At 36.9% G+C, this 23,325-nt stretch overlaps 1 long non-coding RNA gene across 1 annotated transcript; it reads left to right on the forward strand.

Annotated features, from left to right (window-relative positions):
• Window positions 1-2,517: 2,517 nt before the first annotated feature.
• LOC139827082 (uncharacterized) lies at window positions 2,518-22,472 on the forward strand. The gene is made up of 3 exons (XR_011737272.1): window positions 2,518-2,569; window positions 18,575-18,730; window positions 22,292-22,472. It is a non-coding gene; the product is annotated as an uncharacterized lncRNA (long non-coding RNA).
• Window positions 22,473-23,325: the final 853 nt, after the last annotated feature.

Here is a 23,325-nt window from a genome sequence, read left to right on the forward strand (position 1 = left end):
AGGACTTTAAGGCAAGTATGGAACCTTCATGCATACTTTTCAAAATCATATTTTGAATATTGCTTGTTAACACCAGCGTATCCTTAATCTTGATGTACTGTCTGTGGGTAGCTGCGAGACTGACCTAGGCAACCTGAATTCATTTCATAGGCAATAGAGAAAACTGGGACTGCATTGACATGATTCTTTTAATCCCAAAGAACACAGCTAAAATGTGCAAACTAGAAGTGCTTGTTTCTCTGAATTGGCTGTAAGGATACCCTGAAGTTAGCTAGTTTTCAATCCTATATCATTTGTCTTTCAAACTCAGTATAACAACATAGATTCATTAGCTTGGTGAGGCATGATCTACCTTCAGTAAACCAGTGAAAATAAAGGCAAAAAAAGCATTGCTTCCTTAGGAAGACAGCCTTCATGGTCCTGCCTGTAGTTATCTTTCACAGGTGTGATATGGCAGAAAAGATGATGATCTAGTTGTCCCATCCCAACAGATGGGATGAGGGATGAGTTAACTCTGACCACGACATACACCCTGACTCAACAGATGAGATCAGGTGTGAGTTAACTCTGAGTAATTCTGCACAGCAATGCAAAGTGAATGACAGACAATCACTCCGGCGGTCCAATTATGAATTTACTAAAAGCACATGGTGGTATACAAACTACAGCAATTAGTGACTTGACAAAAGTACGTTATAATAACACAAAACTTATCAATACATTGACAGCCAAAGCCCTTCTGAAAACCGTGGATTGGCAACAATTAGTAACTGTAATGCAAAACTTAACAAGACTTCAGTAGCAGAACTTACAATGATATTACTTTTATATGTTTAAGAAAAAGAAACAGAGAGAGGAGGAAAACTAAGATATCAGAAAATCAGAGAGTGAGAGAGAGAGTAAGATATCACCACTCCACAGGTACATCAGTCCCACGATGACCTCTGGAGGGGGCGGACATGTTGAAGATTTACATGTCACCAACCCATATCATACGTGAGGTTGTTTTATAACCCAGTTCATTTACATGCGAGATAGGAGAGGGCGGTTCATCTCTTCCCTCTTCTCGCTCTTCATGTTAATTAGGAAGACTCTTCTGGAAATGGGTCTGAGGTCTTCAAACTAGGTGAAAGTTCACAGTACTGACCAGAAGTGAGTTGTTTTGCCCATCAGAGGTAGTTGTTGGTTCATGGCTTCTTCTGGTAGTTGGTTGTCTGGCAGATGGTTTGTCTCTATCATCCCAATTAGGCCATGAGGCCTTTCACAGCAACACTGTTAATTGCCCTTATCTCACAAGGTGTCTGCCTCCATGGCCATGAAACTTTGGGAAAGATAAGACGAGGTGTCATCTATCTTTTCCTCCCAAAGTAACAAAAAACAGATGTTTAAGGCATAACAAGGTCCTTTGTTCTGCTAAGGATGAGGGGTGTGTTTCAAGGTTGTCATACTAGTGGACTTGAAGATTTCTCTAATCATGCACTAACTCTATAGCTGGTTTCTTAGTTTTTATTTAATATATGATTCTTCTGCTGCTGATTTGCAAACAATAAAAATCACTCAACAGATTTATCTGTGTTCTGTACTCCCAGTTAAACAATATTTAATATGAGTTACTTTACAGAAAAGCTCAATCACACATAGCCCTACTGGACTCTGTGATAGCAGAAAAGGTCAACTTTTTCAGTGCTTGACCTTTAGCTGGTAACTATCACCAGTTTTCTCAGATTTTTGGAGTAGTTTAAGATGGTGAATAAAAGGCAGCTCTGGTCTTGCTTTCTGAGTAACAGCAGAAGTAGTAGCTTGGCTGAATTTATTCAGACAGCCTGGATAATGGTTTCATAAACAGAGAAATTTTTCAGACACAGCAGAAAAAAATATACTTTTCATGTTGATGTTATATTGACCTTCTTTCATATTTCATTCTTCCCTTATTTTTAGAGGAACAGTAGACAAGCGAGTTAAGTAAATTCTTCTAAAGTTATCAGAATTTATTGCATAGAGGCAAATTATTTTTTATCTTTGTGACTAGTTTGGAAACTGTACTATAGATGTTTAGTCCAGTTTTAACCATCATCAGAAGAAAATAATTAAGTTTTGATTCTGACTTTTCCTGTTATATAATACTGATGCTGAAACACAGTGAATACATAATGGTGATGTCAAAACACAAATTATTCCTAAAGGTAAGTCTTTGGGGTTCTCTTCTTTCCAGGGATCTGGGTAAATATTTATTTTGCTGCAGGAAGATTTTGTTACTTTTAGTGAGTTTTAGTTCATTTACTGCTCAATTCAAAAAAAAAAAAAAGTTTTTACTTGTTTGTCAGTCCTGATTTGTTCCAATTTGATTTATTACCACCTCTAACTTAAATGAAACACACAAGGTTCATCAAGAAAAAAAAAAAAAAAGTGCTGTTGGACTTATTTGAATGAGAATTGTGAAATGCACTTTAGACAAGACCAAGGTAACACTGTTTAGCTGATGATTAACAGGGCAGGAATTATTTCTTCAATCTTTTCTGAGGAAACTGCATACATTTTTCAGGACTGTATTTGTGGGCACATAAATGAGGTAAAAATCATGCTGGTATTTCTTTAATCATCTTTCCTGGTTGATCTGAATTAACTGTGGTGTGGAGGATATTTTGGTGTTATTTTCCTTATGGACTGTAATGCTGAATCTTTTGAATATCAGATTTAGTTTATTTAAATATAGTTTTTCTTGACTGATGACTGAAAAAGGTTGAGAAATCACAGCTGGTCCCAAATATATGTGGCTGCTTCTCACACTGTGCTTTAAGCAGAGTATGCACTAGACCTATATTCCACAGACTAGCATGGGCTTTTAGTTGATTTCTGGGGACATGTATGTTCTGAAAGAAAATGTTCTTTCACAGTGTGACAGAACTTAAACTTGTGGACTTTCAAGGCTTGTTGCAAAACTCTATTTCTTTCTTAAGCATTTCCTTTGTGGTTTTTGTTTGTTTGTTTGTTTGTTTTTGTTTTGTTTTGTTTTCTGTGAAAGTTTAAAAGCCTTCAGAAGAGAAACATTTTTTTGGATTAATGACATGGTCCTGATCATACTGAGACAGTTTAAGAGGAGACTATTTGTGTTTTGGAAGGAATAACATTATTTTAATTTAGTGAATTGAATAGCTATAGTGCCTTTCTTCCTTCAAATTTATTGTTTTGGAGCTTTTACCTTTCCCTTCACATAGAGTAGGTATCTTTCACAAACCTCTAACATGAAACTACCATACTATGGTCTGACTCTGGTGTGAGTTTGTATGATACAGATAACCTGGACAGCAGATACACATGGGGCTTTTATTTCTCATATAGTTTCATACAATTTTGCATCTGTGGTCATTCAGGTAAAATACACATCTAACTGACTGATTTACTTATACTACCACATAAATAATATTATCATGTAATTTAACCTTCAAAATACTCAAGGATAAAAAACTGAAATTATAGCTCACATTTATACAAGCAAGTCCTCTATCCAGGTCAATGTTCCTTTAAAATACTCAGAAAGAAAGGAGGAGTTCATATGACTGAAACAACTGGAAGTTTTTCACAATTTTGTTGCCCTAGCTTTTACAAAGACAAGAAGACAGAAAATAGAATAAAGGGGTAGCTCCTTAACTTGAACCTCAAAGGACTGTCACTTAAAAGCTTCTATTTTCATAAGCTGCGTGGAATGAAAACACATTTCAGAATGTGGACAGTGCCCTGAAAAGTGATTTGAAATTCTTCTCTTGAGTATCAGGGAGAGTCTAGGCAGAGAGATACAGAATATCATTTTAGTCCCAAAGAAAATATTTAATTCCTTATTTTTTGTTGAGTATTAGAATTGCACAGACTGATTCAGATTGCTTTAATTAAATTCCTCCCAGGCAGGCTTTTGTGTGGTTACTCCAAACTTACCTGATGTTAAAAGAGGAATTTGCCAGTGAAATTAAGTCTAAGTATGCAAGTTACAGCAGCCTCAAGACAGTAGTGAATTTCGTACTGGAAATTAATATAAGTTTATAAACCTGTTTATTCTGGTTTAGTGCAAAAACCCCTTGTTATTTAACCTGATAAGTATTTGAGGTACTCATCGTCTTTTAAAAACACCTTCTCTAAAACATGAAATAGAGAAATAACATCATTTCTTCATTGAAAGGATATTTTTCCCTTTCTTTTGTAGACTGTTCATTTTGTTTATCTTCTGCTTTTTTGAAAGGTGAGATTTTTTTATATAGCAGAAAGACTACATCACCTAGTGTGCCGAACTCTGTGCATGTCTAAAGCAGACTGAAGTTTTTCAGAACAGACTCTGTAATGTGAACTTCTGTTATCAGTACAGGCAGGCAGTTAACATAGAGCTGCAATTCTAGTTCTCTTTTTTCTCTTCAGATCTTTTTAAATTTTCATTAAAAAAAAAAAAAAAATCACATTATATTATTACATCCACATTCCTGGATTATTTTCTTTGTCTTTGAGTTACCAAGATGTGGTTTATGAAAGAAAATGTCTCTGAACAGAAATAGGTCAATGGACTAGGAAACAGTTTGTGTGAAATGCAGGAGGATATCTGCGATATTGCCCTTGAAGAATTAAAGAACACAGTGTGATTCAGGAGCATGTAACATAGTGCTACAATTAATAAATATGCAAACTGAGTTGTTCTACCTGTTTAGTCTGCATATCCCTGTGATAACAACAAAATGTAATGGGTTTTTTACATATTCTCAAACACAGATCTTCCAGTCTAGACACCACATATTGAGAAAGGTGGCTTGCATCCTCCGCTCAAGCTACACAGAAAAGATATTCAGAGCTCCTACTAATGGAAATAAAGAATAAAAAAGTAGTACACCTCCCAAAAAAGATACTTCATTTAGTAGTAAAAAGAAAAGGAATCCTAGAGTAGTAATAATAATAATAATATTGACAATGACATTAATAATAATAACAATGACAACCCTACTTAAACCCAGGCAAAATACACTGTGAAAATCCAACAATGCAAATAGCACCCTTTTACACTGCAGTAATAGGTGATAACATTAAGTGCTGGATTCATAAATCTAGAAAAGATTGGTGCAGTCTACATATTCAGGCTACATAGATCCCTTGTTTGAACAAGACCATCTATTTTAAGACAAAAAGGTCTCATATGTTAATAAAATAAAATAAAATAAAATAAAATAAAATAAAATAAAATAAAATAAAATAAAAATAGTAATAGTAATAATAATAAGCAGTGACTGAGGATCCATCCAGACCACTCAGCTTTTCCTTTGCCTGCACAAGACAGAATCTTGCTTACGTGGATAAGGAAAAACAATTGATGAACATCTACACCTTAATTCAGATAGACACTATCTACTTTTGAAACCTTTCAGAAGTACTGGGATTTTCCTTGATTGAAAAGGAAAATGTAGACTTCTTTTAACAAGATTTCTTCACTAGACATCTGGAACTCATGTCAGTTAGATACTTGAGCCAGAGCAATTTGCTTACTTCTTTGCTGTCTTTTTAAGTTGGACAGTCTTTTTTAGACACTGTTCCCTAGGACAAACTCCTTCATCTCGCAAGCACAGGTTAATTCTTTCGTTGTGCAGACACAACATTATCAATTGTATTGAAATACGTACACATACATATATATAAATCTACTTCTGTCTCAACAGTCTTGAATATTTTTTTTTTCCTAAAAAAGACTTCAATCAGTCAGTCAACATCATCTCTTAAAAACAAAATCCTAGAAAAACAAAGGATTCCTGCATGTCACCAACATCAAGAGCTGGCAAACTCAGAGGAAAAGTGTGCTCAGACTGAAAATTTCACTGTTGGCCGATGTCTTTCATTTAATCCAGACCTTCTCAGGAAATTATGGGTATTCTGTGACCTGACACTGGCAAAGTAATGAGTCCCAACTAAGCAGAATTCAAACTGTTTTGGAAAAGGTCAAAGCCAAACCTATAAATCTGTCCTGAAAACTGACTGCTAAATGCTGTGGATGAAATAATAGGGTTACAAAGTACTTATTCTGGAAGAGAGAGGTCATGTTTTTGAATGGTTTTGAGGTACACAACCTGATGAAGGGTCAGAAGTGTGAGTGATGGAGTCAAGGTTCTGTGCACCAAGAACACAAGAATAAAACCTTCTTGGCAAGCTGAGAGGTAAATCTTGTAAGAATTTTAACCAGGGTTCTGGGCAGCAAACGAGCAAATTATCTACCATGAGCTAGGGTGGAAAAAAATAACTGTCACCTCAGATGAAAGAATCTGTAACAGTTTCTGCTATTTCTGCTTTTTGTTTCCCTTATTTTCACAAAGTGAAGTGTACAGAACCTTCATTCCCTTCCTTTGTCCTAGTATATGAAATATATCCAGGAATATTCTGGACACAAAGACCAGCTGGCATAAAACAACCTCTGCTTATGCAAGTCTCACGGTTTCCAAAGTGGGAGTGGCAAAGCTGCCTTTTGAGAATGTTTCCTGGGACCTCACAAATTCTGAATCATGCTCGTTTTGTCTGGGAGAAAGCTGCTTGTCCTGGGCCCACCACATTTCAGGGACCATTCTCACAGTTCAGTGGAACAGACTTTCAGGTTCCAGGGGCTGCTAAAGTCCATGAATGCTCTTCAGTTTACTTGGCTGTCACACATATGGCTTCATCCAGTGTGCTGATGGAAATTGTCCTTCCAAAGCTAATGTTAGACAAACAGACAAAACCCACAAAAATTTGTGCATGCTTATACATGGGAACTTGCTGCTTGTTATAACGGGTTAATATGTTGGAATTTCTACATGTCAGTGTTTCTTTTGTAAAATGCTTCAATCTGATGCTGAGTATGAGAGACCAATTCTTGTGTCTGAATTGCAAAATTACTCAGTTCAGTTGAAATTCCAAGTCAGAATGCTTTTAGTTGTTTGGTTTGGGGATGTAGTTATCCTATTAAAAGTTTACCATAACCTTACATGCTATCATCTAATAAAGGTACGTATGTGCGGTTAGTTGCAGGTGTGGGTTTGCATCTGAAAAAGTAAAGGCCCTAAGTTATATGATCATTCTGTTTTGGTCATAACACAAGCTTGTGGTAACCTGAGATATTGCCTCTACCTAAATATGGCATTCAAACCTGTCACTCTTAATCTCAATCCTTACTCATCTGGTCTTCATTCAAACAACCTAATCTTGCTGCAGTACTTCCGTCCTAATTGCATGAAACCAAGCAGAGTTTAGCACCATGTAATTATTCTACGTAACAAGTACCTTGTAAGTAGTACACAGACATAAGCAACAAAAAGGCAGGAAGCTAATATCGCTAACTCCAATTTCTAAAAATTACTGTAGTACAGTTAGTAGTAAGATCTGCATTTATCTTGCCCATTTTGGCAATCAGCTTCAAATTTAGATCTGCTTGGAATAAGCAATAAAACTTAAAATATTTAATCACTTACCTGATAAATATCTTATTTTCCTGATTATACAGATAGACATAAAATTATGAACAGAATTACTTTCAAAGAGAATAATTTCCATGAGTCATTGTCAGGACTTTAGCTTTTATGCCAGAATTATTCAGCCTGAGACTGTGTGGGTAAGAAATTGTTTGGGGTTTTTTTTCCATTAAAAGGGTGATGCAAACTGTTTTTTAAACTATTACTTTGGAATAATTAAATGGAACATTGGAGTCACTTCACAATGTCACTCTGCAACCCTTGTCTGATAGAGTTTCCTCTTCTGTTCAAAAATGGGCAATAGATAAGAGTGACAGCTGTTGGGGTCGCAGATGCCACTGTCAAACTAGTCAAAAAGCCACAGATTTTTATTTTCAAAAAAAGAAACCTCTTCAAATAGTGTGGAAAAGACACAACAAATCAGCATGAAGTGGCAGACTGGAATTTCTTAGCCTTTGAGATCCCAGCACTTGCTTTAGTTTAGTGATTGTATCTAGGAACCCAGAAAAGGTACACTCAGAAAAACTGACATATCTATTAGTATAAGTCTCAATCCATTTGATACATATTGCTAGAATACCAGATGTGTGTTTGCAAAAACACTTATTTAAGAGTTCAAATAAATTGGAAGAGAAGGAACATTGTGGAGAGAAGGTACAAGACTGCATACTTCTAGGAAGATGGAAGTGACATCCATGGGTGTCCTCAATTTATTAAATCTTAACCTACTTAGTAACTAGTTTTTCTGCCAAGTGTCCCTAAGAAAAGGGAATAAATTGTCTTGAGAACTTTAGAGTTTACATAAGCCTGTTCTCGGGGCGGGGTGGGGGGAGAAGAAAGAAGGGATGGGAATTCAGGAATGACACAAATGTAAAGTGTGTTGTTAACAGCATTGTCCAAATGCTTCTTAAACATATTGACCACCTCTCTAAGAAGCCTGTTCCAGCGTTTGACCACCCTCTCAGTAAATAAATGTATTGTAATATCCACTCTGAACCTCTCCTGGTGCAGCCTTGAACCATTCCTACACATTCTGTCACTAGATACCAGGAAGAAGGGATCAGCACCTCCCTCTCCATGACCTCTCCTCAAAAAGCTGTAGAGAGTAATGAGGTCACCCCTCAACATCATATTTTCCACATTAGACAAGCCCAAAGTCCTCAGCTGGTCCTCAGAGAACATGTCTTCCAGTCTTTTCATCAGCTTTTTGCCCTTCTCTGGATTCATTCAAGGACCTTCACAGCCTTCTTAAACAGTGGACACCAGAACTGCACACAGTATTTAAGGTGAGGCCACACCAACTCCGAATACAGTGGCATGATCTCTTTTGACCAGTTGATTACACTGTTTGATGGCCCCAGGATGTGGGTTGCCCTCTTGGCTGCCAGGGTACACATTGCTGATTCATGTTTAGCTGCTGTCAATCAGCACCCCCAGGTTCCTGCAGGGCTGAAGAGCAAGGACAGAGAACATAGTGGAAGAAAGGGAGGTTTTAATCTTAACATACAAGTAAGATACCCAGACTTATTTCAGGGATTAGTAAACACATGTAATGGTTTCAAAGCACATTGTGTGTTTGACCACGTTCATTCTGCCTGTTGGCATTGAAAAGTGGGAACTGTGCCTGTACCTCTCTCAGGATGGAGTTCTACTGTTCATCCTACTTTGGAGCTGGGTCTCAGTTCACAACTTTCTGGTTCCTCTGCTGAGTCCCTGGCAGGTCAAGCTGGGTTTTCACCCTGCTAGAGACTTACCTGACCATGTCCAGTTGACTGCATCTTAATCCACTGAAGGAGATTGTGGTATTGCTATGATCTGCACAGATTGTGTCCTGCCTTGATGCCTAGCATATACGCAACCACTGTGAATTTCTTGAAAATTGTGGGAAAAAGGATAGTTAGTTTTAAAGCAGGATTGAGGGAATTTTTGCATCCTGAGAGCTAAGGAGGACTTTTAACTGATCATTTAAACCACAATTCATCTTTATTCAGAAATAATGACAATAAATGTCCTGACTATGAAGTACGTGAAATGAAATTGCAGGCTATGATCCTGTAACATGTTTAAAAAAGACATTCTTTATTTTTCCAGAGGAGAATAAAAATTAACAAATTAATAAAATTAGCAATTCCCACTGTTGGAATTAAGATACACTCTTGTCTCAGACACTCATAGTAATTGAACCAGCTTCCTTTCAGGTTCCACTTACCTTCATAAGACCCAATTTCAGAAGTCACAATCAGATATTATTTTTTTAAAACCCTTGCTGTTGTCCAGTTGTTTTGTTTTCAGACAAATAGGCAAATGTGTTCAATTAATGGAATTCTCAAATAAGTGTTGTATTTTCCAGCTGGGCTTCTCAAATTGTGTTATGGCAAGATAGAGCTAAATTAAGCTAATCAATACCATTTTACCATTTTAATCCCTTAACAATTAGGTCACAGAAGTAACACATTCATAAAATAAAGACAACTATATCTGTAATAGCTTCTTAATATTGTGTCAATAAAATGTGATCAAGAACATACAGCGCATCTGGGACTTTACGATTAAATAGTCGTTTTGCTAAGCATTGCAAATAGCTTTGTAGATGAGACTATTCATATGAACATAAGAATGTAAGAAGTGTAATAAGGGATCAGATCAAAGATTAATTTAAATAATTATCATGTCAAATAACAGTAATGTATGAGAATGGCCATTACTGAGTGCCTAAATAAATATTTAGGAATAGGAGAAGAAAACATTGATATTTACCCTAAATACTCATGTTGTTACAGATCTGTGTCTCAGAGAGTTCCTGAGCTAAGAGTGGTTTATTCTACACAAATAACTTTTTATTAGTGTTATTATTACTTTACCATTACTTAGAAGACAATGTTGAGGCAGAAAAAGCTGGATCTCCTAACCATTATGTTACTATTACTGATGTTAACTATTATCTCATACTATTATGTATAGTTAATGCGTATGCCTTCTGGTCAGACCAGTTGAGGTGATATACCATCTTCTATTTTTTTTTAATCAGTGCTGGAGGATGCCAGTGCAAAGACAAGAACTTCAGCAGATGAATCTTTTTCATTTTGGTGTAGTAGTAGTTCTGAGACCTAGTCTCAGAAAATACGGGCTGTTTGGATAAAGGTAGCAGCACTAGGATGTTTTTTGGAACTTCAGCACATCTTCTTGGGAATTTGTTTTTTTTTGGGGGGGGTTGGCTTAGTGCTACAAGAAACATAAACATTTCAGAAATGCCAAAGTACTTCAACAGTTCTAAATTCTTATACATTTCATGAACAAAGTTTTTAAATGGTTTGACACTTTTATTTTGGCCAAAAATAACCATTAATTCCTTGTTTGCCTTGAATATGCATTTTCAGTGAATAAATAACTTCTTTGCCACTGTAGCCATTATTTGATGTTTTTTTTCCCATGCATAGAGGTATTAGAACTATTTTGAAAGCCTGTATAATGATATTGTGATGCGTGACTGAAAGACAAAGATTGCTGTTACAACTCAGAAATAAAACAATTACATCACCTCCTAAGGCACTGGTTTATACTTTAACAAAATTTTTACTTTAATGTTGTCACCTTTTACAGTTTTGTAGAACTATAGTGGTCTTCTGGCAGATAAAGGAAATAATAAGCTGATAGCCTTATTACCTATCATTTAACATAGCACACATGTATGTGAAGTAATCAAGGGTAAAAGAAACAGCAGAAAAGGAGAATCATCTCACAGGTGACTGTTTACACAGACAGCTTGCTGAACTTCTCATACTCTGACAGTAAAACAAGTTTATTTAGAATAAACAGGTATGATTGGAGAAAAAAAAAAAGCTAATGATCAAAGGAATTAGTTTGGCAAGTATGTGGATTGTCTTTCAGTTTATTTATAAATGTTGGGCTAATGAAGAAGTTAATTAGTAAAGTATGAAGAAAGCTCAGTTATGATAGTCTAAAGAACTTATTGTTCTGTTCTGTTAGATTTTCAAAATATGTTAATGCCTGGCTCCTTTTACTGTTTTAAGGATTAAGGTTTGATTCTACTTTTTTAATCCAAATAGTTCTCCTATATTTATGGTCTTTTAGCCTTTCTGGTCTTCATCATATTTTCATTTATATGACTCTTTTGTTTCTGAAAACAACTCAATTTTACATTTGGGAGTTGAACAAAGGGGAAATAATCTAGCTGCTTCATTGACAATATTGTATTTTAATTTTTTCTTCAGCTTTTAAGTTCATTGCATGTTTATACCCATGGGCAATTAGTCTCTTAATATTATCTTGACAAGCTTATTTTTATATTTGTCGAAGTTCAAGGAAGTCTAGTAGAGAAGATCACTCTGGCAGGTCTGCTATCATGGACCTTTTAAATAGACAAAGACACTCACAGAATGGGAGAATTCACATATGTCCAAAATTTCTGTCCCCTGCTATTGTCATTTTTCTTCTGAAGAAGGAAATTTCAAAGATCCTTTTACTCTTCAATTTAGTGGCTGCTAATACTCTTGAATAAAATTTTCACAGTGTCTATGTGTCTGCTAGTTAAATGCATCTTCTGTAGTCAGAAAAGATATTTCTCTTTTGCATCAGATGAATGGGGAAATTCCATCATTACTGGTTAGCCTATTAGACATCGTGCAACATTTATTCCTTCATGTGCCTTTCTCTAAGAAGTGTTATTTATACTGTTCAGAGTAGGAAATCTGTGTCAACAAATCAGTCATATAATACAGTCACCAGACAAGGCAAAAATTTGCTGAATTTGCTGATAAGAGAAATGCACTGTGCATGAATAAACTCTAGCATTGAAGTCGGGAGTTTGGAGAAACAGTTTTCATGCCACTGACATCTAAGAAAATGAGGTAAAAGAAAGGTTGGGTTATAAGACTTCAAAAATCCATTGTTGAATGCTTATCCATTTATTCAGCATTTTTAAAAGGCTGTAGATGACCTTAAATTTGACCTAAACTGTTTATCAATGTTTCAGAAATCTTTGGGTTTGGAATGTGTTGTTGGGTGACTAAAAGCACAGTCAAACTGTTTGTATCCTTTGGTCCCAAGAGAGATGTTCACATCATTATCGTGTGCTGCAACAATCAGAAAATGTGCTGTTTTTTACCATCATTATGTATACTCCACATAATTGGGGCATGCTTAATCGGAATGTTCCCAAGGGAAGCATAATGATGCTTAATTAGGGTAGTTGTGTCATCAGGCAAAGGTTGACTTGTAATTACAGTGCAAAACTATACAAATCACTTCATCTCTCCCTCCCTCATTCCCCTTCTTTCTTTCTCTATCTGCTTCACACACATATGCTCTCAGTCACATTTATGAACCTGTAAAATGAGGTGAATACCTGCTTCACAAGGAAGCTACTTCTCAAGGGTTAGAAAGCGCTTTGAAATTGTAGAATGTAAGGCAAATGTGTTCAAATACCTTCAGGATAATCATGTGCTGCGCAACAGAGCATAGGCCAGGAGTGACCACAATAGCAGAAATAGCACTGTCTTACATGTCTCTACTCTGGCACTGCAAATTTTCTGGTTTTGCTCTGGGATCATAAGAACAGGCTGTCAAACAGGATTATCCATCCATTCCTGTCTTTGGCTTCAGGTGTAACTTCTCATGTTAGTAGCACATGCTTAAGGAAAAAATGATTAACAGTTTTAACAATCTTTTTCCTGTGTAGGGCTAGTAGAGTGTGTATCTGCTTAATGGTCTAGTTACATCCTATTAATTTTTAGATTCATATTGATTTCTGGGCTGTCTGGATTTCTATGTCTTATTTACCCTTGATGGTGGGATATGCAAGTAGTGACGTAAGGGGTTTCAAAACTTAACCTCCTTAAGAAGCAAGTTCATTTCTGCTGCACCATATATCTCAAAACAGCTCCTTGAAGCTTAAGGTCCAAACTCTTGTTCCATTTAATTCCACTCAGAAATGTGCTTCTACTGAATAATTTAGACAGGAAAGAGAGGAAAAGAGTAGTATACTCTTTTCCAAGAACAGTGAATATACGACTGGAGGGTTTTAATTATTTTCATATTTACATCAGCATTGCAAAGACAAGGGGGAGACTCCTGAGGCTTAGACTCAGCTGCCTTCTCCAAGCTAAGAGTGATCATTGATTACTAGCTTCTGGGAAAGGCAAGAACATACATTTTCTTTTTCTTACTATTTTGCTAAATAGGAGCAGTCAAATCTTGCTGCTCAGGGAAAGAACTTTTCTCCCTACATCAACACTTGGTATTACCAGAATTGCCATGCATATGTTTTATCTACCTTAAATACACTATCTCTTTCTGAATCTGAACATGATTTAGGGTTAACATATTTTACAAGACCCAAAACACTTGTCAGTATGTGTTGCTCATTAGAGATCCATTCTCCTAGCAGCACTGGTAGCCTGAGGATGGCAATGCAAAGCCTTTCATAATTGTCTGTTTATAGCTGGAGTGAAAGTCATCTTCTCATGGTGTAATTTATGGGCAGTGGCAGGCTTCCCTCATTCCTGCTTTGAGCAACAGTGCCAAGAGCAATACACCAATCCTTACGCAACAATCTTTGTGACTGGAATGCTCTTGTGTTGAAAACATCACAGGAACAAAGCTTCACTGCCAAAAATGTATCATGTAGCTTCAACAGATTCCATCCTATGAAGAAATCAGTCCCCAGGGTGTATTTACTATTGGGGAAGAGGAAAAAAACAGGTGGAAGATCTACTAGGTTGCTTAAATAATTCTCCATATCCAGAGAAGCAAGCGATACAACTTGGCATGCAGCGAAGATGTCTTTTTTGCTCGAGAGTTCATTTTGGTTCACAAGCTGAGGGTGGAGAAATTTGTGTACTCATACATAAATATATGTCAAGTCTATTTCCAGTACAGCCCAGTGAACTTTTTATTTGAAATAAGGCTAAAGGTCTCTTAGGGATAAATCTCCCTAACAATTCTTTTTGGTACATTATGAATCTTTCCATAGAAAAGTAGTTCATAAAAATATCATTTGAGCTCTAGTTGAGACTACTCTGTAGACATGCTTTAGTTCAGTGGACAATGGGCGGATAACCTTACCTTTTTTTCAGTTCTTCCCTATGTCCAACAACACATCAACAGTTTCTGAAGCTCTTTCAGTATATTTTTTAATTTATGGTGTGATATGAGCTTCCTCTGGGTATGCCTTGAAAGACAGAGAGAGGAAAGACACAAAACCTGAGAAGATCCACTGCTAAAGAAAGTGAACTAGGACAGATAGAAGAAGGGATGGAGCAGAACAAGGTGGTCTAGGAAGACTGTAAAAGAACCGCCATTATAAACCTTGTTTCTGATACTTCTCCTAGCCATGGTTTTATTGTTGTCATTATTGTTTATGAAGCTGTGAATTTTTATTCCCATTTACTTTTCTGTATTTCACAGAGAGAAAAATGTTGGTAGAGGGTAGACCTATGGACAATTTTTTCCAGACTGGCTCCTGCTCCTGTGTCTGTGACTGGAAATGGACTGAGAGCCCTAGAGGCCAGTATAAATGGAGTACAGAGAGTCAAAAGACCATTTGCACTATCATCTCTTCACTTTCACAGTGTGGTTCTGTTACTTGTATCTGTCTTATAGGGCAATAGGAACATGCAGCAGGAGACATGGTGGGCTTCATCCATTTGTGCTGATTGAGTCTTGCATGAGGTACACTGACACACTACAAAGCCAGGCTGTGCTGTTTCTTAGTTCATATATTGCTTAACAGCAATGTCCAGGAAGAGACCGGCAGATCACGTCCAGAAAGAGACAGGCAGCCTGTTCCAGCAGTGGAGACATATTCCAGCTAAAACACAGTAATCTCTTCTTAGCAAGCATTATCTCCTGTCTTGCACTTCTGAAATGATTAAATATTTTTTTTTCCTTATCGTGGCAGTGATGGGCATTGACAGAACCTATTAAAATATGGTACTAACCAGATTACTAAATTCTGTTTGAGATGGCACCAGTTCACTGGCCATCTCAAGATTTCTGAATGTAGGCAGAAGGTAGATTTTGTTTCTTTCTATCTGAACTCCCTATTTATCACCAATGCAGAGAACTCAAGTTGACTGTAACTGTCAGAAACAGTAACAAAACGAGGTTTGCATCTGAAATACGGGTGTAAAGGTATGGACACCAGCTGTGAAATGGGAGGTGACTGCAAGGTTTGAACCAGCCAGCCTCTGGCTGATCCTCTTTGACAGTTTGCAGCAAGCCTGTATTTTGTTCAGAGGCCAAGGCTTGTGTGATCTGTGAATCATGATGTCTCTGTGGAATATTTCTTTGTGGTAGCCTGTAACTTCCAACATTGATGTAAGTTACTGAGTTCCTGCAGGCACAAAATTAGTAATACATAATGTATATGAATTGTAAGCAATAGTAAACTGCACAATAACATTGCTTTTATAAGCTCATGATAACCTGGTTAAAAATATTGTGTTCTAGAGTCTCTGAATAAAAATTTGCATGAAATGTCTTGCATAAATTACAAACTCTCACAGCTCTGTGCAGTATGTCAAGCCACTCTCCGTGATATTAATGCTGATTATTTATAAATGTTTAATTTTAAATGAAAAATTCTGACTCTACGATGGAGTAATGCTGTACACAGGTATAAATTGGGAGAGGAGTGGCTCAAGAGCTGCTCTGCAGAAAGTCACCTGAGGGTGCTAGTCGACAACAGCTTAACATGAGTCAGCAAAGTGTGCCCTGGCAGCTAAGAGGGCAACCTGCATCCTGGGGGAATCTAACAGTGTAACCAGCTGGTCAATAGAGGTGATTATCCTGCTGTATTCAGTGCTGGTGAAGCCTCACCTTGAATACTGTGTGCAGTTCTGGGATCCACCGTTTAAGAAGGCTGTGAAGGTCCTTGAATGCATCCAGAGAAGTACAACAAAGCTAGTAAAAAGGCTAGAAGGAATGTCCTATGAGGATCAGGTGAGGACTTTGGGCTTGTCTAATTTGCAGAAAAGGGTGCTGAGGTGTGACCTAATTGCCCTCTACAGCTTCTTGAGGAGGGGACATGGAGAGGGAGGTGCTGATCCCTTCTTCCTGATATCCAATGATAGGGTATGTGGGCACGATTCAAGGCTGCACCAGGAAAGGTTTAGGCTGGATATTAGGAAGCATTTATTTACTGTGAGGGTGGTCAAACACTGCAACAAACTTCCTAGAGAGGTGGTCAATGCCCCACGCCCGTCAGTGTTTAAGAGGCATTTGGACAATGCTGTTAACACACACTTTAACTTTTCATCATCCTTGAAATGTTCAGGCAGCTGGACTAGGTGATCATAGTGGGTTCCTTCCAACTGAAATTATTCTAGTCTAGTCTAGTCTAGGCTGGTCCATTCCATTCCATTCCATTCCATTCCATTCCATTCCATTCCATTCCATTGATTCCATTCTGTTCTAGTTCTGTACAAAGGTTAATTCATTTCACACGATAGGAAGGAGCATGTTTCTGTCAATTTTTAGCTATGTTTCTGGGATGGAATACTGTCTTTGCTCTAAGCTGATGTGAGTGTGACTGTTGGATGTCCATAAAAAAATGCCATATAAATAAATGTCTATATAAAACAGCATCCACATAAAAAACAAACAAACAAAAAACCCACAACATTCTCACTAGAAAACAGAGAAGCTGGAAAACTTGGCTATGGCTATGTTACCAGGAATTCCTGTAAAGGGAGATTCCCTACTGCAGAGAATGTCTCCAGTATTGTTGTAAACGTCTGCAATGGGCTTAAAGGAGTAAATGTGCTTCTAAGATCCAAGTTACTTTCAGAAGGAGGAGTAAAGTGATGAATGAAAGGCTCATGGATGCACACAGAAGAAAGGCACTTTATAAATGAACAAGGGTCTCTACATGCTGATCTTGGAAGTCTCACATGGCTTCATGCGATTTTTTTCCTGCCAGCACAGCTATACATTGCATCGCCTCAGATCTGAAGATTTTGGAGTATATTATTTTCACTTGCCAAGCTATCTTTGTGGATTTTTAAAATGTGTAAATAATTAATTGCTTAGGTGACACAATGAGGCTATTACTGATGACATGAAGATGCTGCATAAATATGAGCAAAGGTTTATCAAACTATGGAAGTGACAGCTACACTTGGTTGAAGTGCTAGACAGTTTGTGTCAGGCCTTTTTGGGGGGAAAAAAAAAAAAAACCAACAACTTTAGTTTTTTTTTTCACTGTAGACTTTTTACAAGTAGAAGGACTGTATGAGAAACAGGTGCTGTTAGGTATGATGTGCACCAGGGGAGAAAATGTGAATTGACAAATAACCTACTTCATTTGTACTTTAACTCATAAAATGTTAACACCAGCATCCCATGTCTACTCTTTTTGAGCTAACAGTGATTTATTTGAATGACATTTGTGAACATACAGAATAACCTGCACAAGAACAATGAAATCTAAATGCATACAGGTATAAATTAGGTTATTTTCATAAGAGAAAACTCACTTAGAAAATGGTTTAATTTCTTTTGTTTCTAGATAATATTTTCTATTTTCTGCTTCATGCTGTCCTGTTTTCACCTTTCGTGGTACATCTCCCTCCTGTTGCTATCTCTATTTCTGTTTGTGACCAAATCCAATATTGCAAACTGTCTTTGGTCCCAATAGTCTTATTCAGCCATGATTCTGAGTTAAATAGTGGGATAGGGCAGTAAAGCCTGTGTGCACCTATTCAGAAGTTAGAAAGTCCAGTGCCCCATGTCATCTGACTTGGGGTTATATTTTTTGACATGCCTGGTTCTGATGGGGCCAAACTAAAAATTGCAGATATTTATCCAAAGATTAAATGTTCTATTACATGCCAGAGTGTGCCTCTGTACTCCTGCAAAAAAGAAATTACACTATGTGAAGGTAAAAATAAAACCTAATAAACACTTTTGTTTGGCAACACAACAGTGACGCATGATTCAACTCACCCTGAAAGAGGACATAAATCTGAGAGCAGAGTTGTCCCCAATAAAATCAACACAAATCATTGATATGAAACTCCATATTCGAGATAGAGGTTGAATTTGGTGGTACTGTACCATATATTCTGTGCAATAACTGAGGCTTTTCTTCACAGTGCCCACCGTGAGCTTGCTTTCCTCCAGCTCATGCAAGCTGCATGTGCCTCCTCCACTTCCATTGCCTGGCTGCATTTATCACTCCTTCAGTACCAAACTCTACTCAGCAAGCAATGGGTCCCAAGGTTCCCGTGCCTCCAAAATGGGAAGATATGGTAGTCTTCTGACTCTTCAATCTATTTTTTGCTTGTTTGTTTGTGGTTTTGTTGTTGTTGTTGTTGATTTGTTTTGTTTTGCTGGGTTTTGTTTGTTTTTGTTTGTTTGTTTGTTTGTTTTTCTTTCATTGTGCATTTTTCCTCGGATTCATGACTGAAAAAAGACAGAGTTGAGACCACGATATTTCAAATCAAATTTAACACTAATTTTTCATCTCAAAAAATGATAATGGAATTGAAATTAAAAGAAATGTTTACATTTAAGTTGTAAAAGTGCAACCAGATTCAAATGAAACAAAAAGTATAGTGAAGATAATAGAATTATGTGCCTAATATTCACTTAATGAGTATGTAAACATGACTAATACAGTCCATGTATATGCCCAAGGGGCATGTATTAAATCATATGTAAACACCATTTACTGCCACTTGTCTGTCTCTATCTACTAGTGAAAAACATATTAGTGGCAACAACTACTAAATAATAACAGCTAGTTATTCTTCCACAGATACTAATTCACAGATGCCTGTGAAACAAGGAAGGGCTCATTTCTCTGTATCTTATTTGGATTAGAAGGTTTTCTCTTGAAACACATATTTTTTGTTTAGCTTGCCCTGAGCAATGATCCCAAAGTTTTAACTTTAGTGATTGTTGGTTCCTTGATGAGGGCATTTTCTAAGCAGTATCCTGAGGGAGAAGACTCTGGGAGTCAATATCTTGCCTGGAGCTGTAGACTGAAAGTGAAGAAAACTCATTTCAAGATAGTTAGACTCCTATTTTCTCTAATACTGGGTACAGAGTAATGCTGTTTTATAACACTATGTACAAAGTCTTCATTCATGAACATTAGGAAATAAATTGTTTATGTTACTTTGGGGAAAGCTATCTGAAGAAAGGAAAAAAATTACAACTAAACACAAGTCCTGTTTCAACTACTGGTAGCTATGCTATTTGTGAAACAGGGATACAATTCACAGTTGTATACTATTCAGTCAATAATATATACTAGCAGACAGGACAATAAAGCACAACTTTCTCCTCTGGTAACCACCTAAGTCTCTTCAGCTTACTGTTTCTTTCATGACATCCAAGTGAAATAGCATCAGCATGAAAGCTAGGGTACAAATGCATCTGGATTCAGACATTTACAAATCTGGTAAGCAGAAACAGCTTTGAGTAAAAGAGACAGGTTCCCACTGTCAGTATTTTGTGATCCTTCTACCATGAGCAAAGCCCAAGCTGATACAGCCTATTACTGCTTGTGATGCAGTTTGCATTTTCTAAAGGAAAAATAAGAGTTCACAAATTAGTTTGTTTGATGTGTTCTCCTAAAAATACTTTTTCTGTCCTGAGATAGATTGGCCAGAGATCATATAAGACAAGGACTGTTTGTAATTTTTTTCTTTAATATTTTGCTTTGTCTCTAGGAACAGCAGAGCATGTGGTTGTAGTCAAATATATTTATGGGTCATCAAAGACTAAACTCACACCCCCTCAGGTCAGCAGACATGTCTTCAATGTCATCAACAGGAAATGAAGCAGACGCCATGTACAATGTAATAAAAGACAAGTAAAATGGACCATTAGAAAATCGTTACCTCTTGAATATATATTACCAGCTTGGTACAGTCTTACTTTAGGAAAAAAAAAAAAAAATCAGGAAACAACAAATAAGGCTAACAAACAAACAGACAAAACTTTTAATGTAAGATAAACTTCTCCACAGAAAATAGAACAAAAGAAAATACTGGGCATATTACTAAGAATCTCTAAGTAGGTTGAAGAGAACTGCAGGGTCTCCAGTTATAACACATATAGAAGCCTCTCATGTGGATGTGGATATGTGTTAGATGAGTGTACAATGAGGTGGATGGGAAACACCTGAATGGCTGGGACCAAATAGTAGTGGCTGCTAACACAAAGTCCTGCTGCAGAGAAGTCACTAGTGGTGTATCTTAGGAGCTGATACTGGAGCCAGTATTGTAACCTCTTCATTAATGATCTGGATGATGGGACAGAATGGACCCTCAGCAAGTTTGCAGATGACATTGAACTAGGAGGAGTGGTGGATACAGCAGATGGTTGTGCTGCTGTTCAGAGGGACCTGAACAAGCTGGAGAACTGGGCAGCTGGTAATTTATGGAGTTCAACAAGAGAAACTACCAAATCCTGCACCTTAGAGGAATAACCGCAGGTACCAGTAGAGGCCCAAGTTCAACCAGCTGGAAAGCAGCTTGGCAGAGAGATGAAATTCAAAAGTCACTAAGTCCTTGACCCCAACATTTCTTATTCCATTGTCCTTTAGCTCACATAGACCTCTGAAAAACGAGCTGAGGTATCGATCCAGCTGAAAACATATTTTTTAGAGTTAATTTTAATCTAGATACAGCTCCTTTCTTAGCCACACAAGAGCCTAGTACAAGTGAAATACCACAAACAGGCAGGAGGAATAAAGAGAGAACAAGTGGGGTCAGAAACTTGTGTTCTATCTAAATCACCCTGTAATTATAGATTGAATGTGCATACCATTTGTCAAAGAAAAATTTTGCACTTCAGCTGCAAAGAAGTATTATTCTTTCACACAAATGATAACATGGTGAAATTGCCTTTTATGAAGAATTCTTCACAATTCTTCTTAGATAGTTCTTCAGCCACGGGTTTTTCACTATAAGGCAACTGAACATCCTTATAGTTTTTCTAAAACAGAAAGACAAAAGCCGAGAAGTATTCTAAGACATGCTTACTATTCTTGCCTACACACTGGGGACCAGTCACCCAGAGGGGAGACACTTTATCTCTCAGCTGTTTAACAGGCTCTTCTGCATAACTTGAGGTTTTGCAGTTTGGACAGGATTTATCTCACCTAAATTCTGTTGCTTAAAAGTTGCCACATTCCAAAGATCGTGTATTAATGAGTGAATAGCCAATCATGAGCTGAGGAGACAATGATTTTTGGTGGGTGCGGCAGCAGAATGATGGAAAGAAATTTCTATTCTCACATCATAGGAAACCCCTCAAAAAATTATTTTTAACCAAATTCTTTCATGGTTTCATTTACTGTGCAATTATAGGGCCGACTGTATTGCATCCATTTGGTGTACCAAAAACATCACAACTCATGAGAAAAGCTGGCCAGTTTTTTGAGGATAACTATTCTAGATATTCTCTATGGTGAACTGAATGGATGCTATGATTCAGTGGCATGTAGAAGAAGCTCTGAATCTTGTCAGTGCTGTTTGAACAAGAAAATTAACATCTAAAATTGTAGTAACAATATTTTTGATTTTCAAACTATTGCAAACTTCTATTTCAGTCATGATAACCAAAAGCACTTCTTTGTTAAAATCAGTTGATACTACAAAGAATGTATAATAAATGTTGTCAATCATTGCTCTAAGTTTGTTTCACTAATAAAATAAATTGGCTTGCAAAAGTCTCTTTTATGACCAACAGTATTTTGTGTAAGTAGCAAGCAATTGTTTTCTGCCAGCTGAGACTACAAGTGCTTAAATGTGTGTTTTGTTATACTTTATCTTTGCTTTATGTCTTGATAATTTTAGGCAAGAAACTTACAAACAAGGCCAGAAATGCATACAAGAAATACAATGCTGAAAGCATCGGTAGATTAAGAATGGAGAAAATAATAGCTTCACAGACAGATTTGGAACTCCAAGACTTTCCAGTCAATGTGGTTTTAAAGGCTTTTTGAGAAGTTCCTCGAAGTTAACAAGAAAAATAAGTGAAGGAGATTCAGTAAAAGTATCCGATAACAAAAAACCTACAAAAACCGTAGCTGCATTGTTGTATTTTCACTTCTAGTAAATCATGTTAATTGAAAAGCAGGTGTTGAATCTTTTGTTAGTACACAGTCTGTTCTTTCCAGATACAAGTATCCTTAGTGCTGTGGTTTTGGTCTAACTATATGTGTGGAAAGATAAATTGAGAAGCCACAGAAGGAAAAAAAGCAGAGGGAAAAAAAAGAGAAGGGCAAATCCTAATCACACAGGGTTACTAACAATTCCATAAATCATTGTATCCAGTTTGACCTTGGTGGCATTACCTGCAGAAATAGCATCTTAATCTGCATTCCTTTCACTCCCTATAATGAACAACAAGAAAAAAGATTACTTCATCTTAGAGTTCATAATCTTTTCTTCCTCACATGAACATTCGGTGAAGCAGTCACAAATTGCTCCAAGAATTTGACCACTCTGTCCTCTTTGTAGTAGAATTGATTTCATTCCACTTTATTTCTGTATATAGACATTTCATCTCCAAACCTAAATCTGTCACACATATATCCAGAAAAATTTCCCCTAGTGTGATCTCCTCATTGCTTGCCCATCACTGAGTTGTCACAAGGCTTTCACCACCATAGAAGATTTTAGGCTTTTAAAGGATCTATCACTTAGCATTGTTTCCTTTGAATTCTTAGGCATTAGATATGGAGATGCTGAAGCTATTTTTTTGTTCTCTGACTGGAAACCACATAACTCACACATGTATACACGTATTCAGAGAGAGAGAGGAACAGCAAAGCTGGGTTGGATGTACTGTGCTTTGCTGCTTTGTTTTTGCCCAACCACTTGACTGA

This window comes from Patagioenas fasciata, chromosome 1, assembly GCF_037038585.1.
Source record: "Patagioenas fasciata isolate bPatFas1 chromosome 1, bPatFas1.hap1, whole genome shotgun sequence".
NCBI classification, from domain to species: domain Eukaryota; kingdom Metazoa; phylum Chordata; class Aves; order Columbiformes; family Columbidae; genus Patagioenas; species Patagioenas fasciata.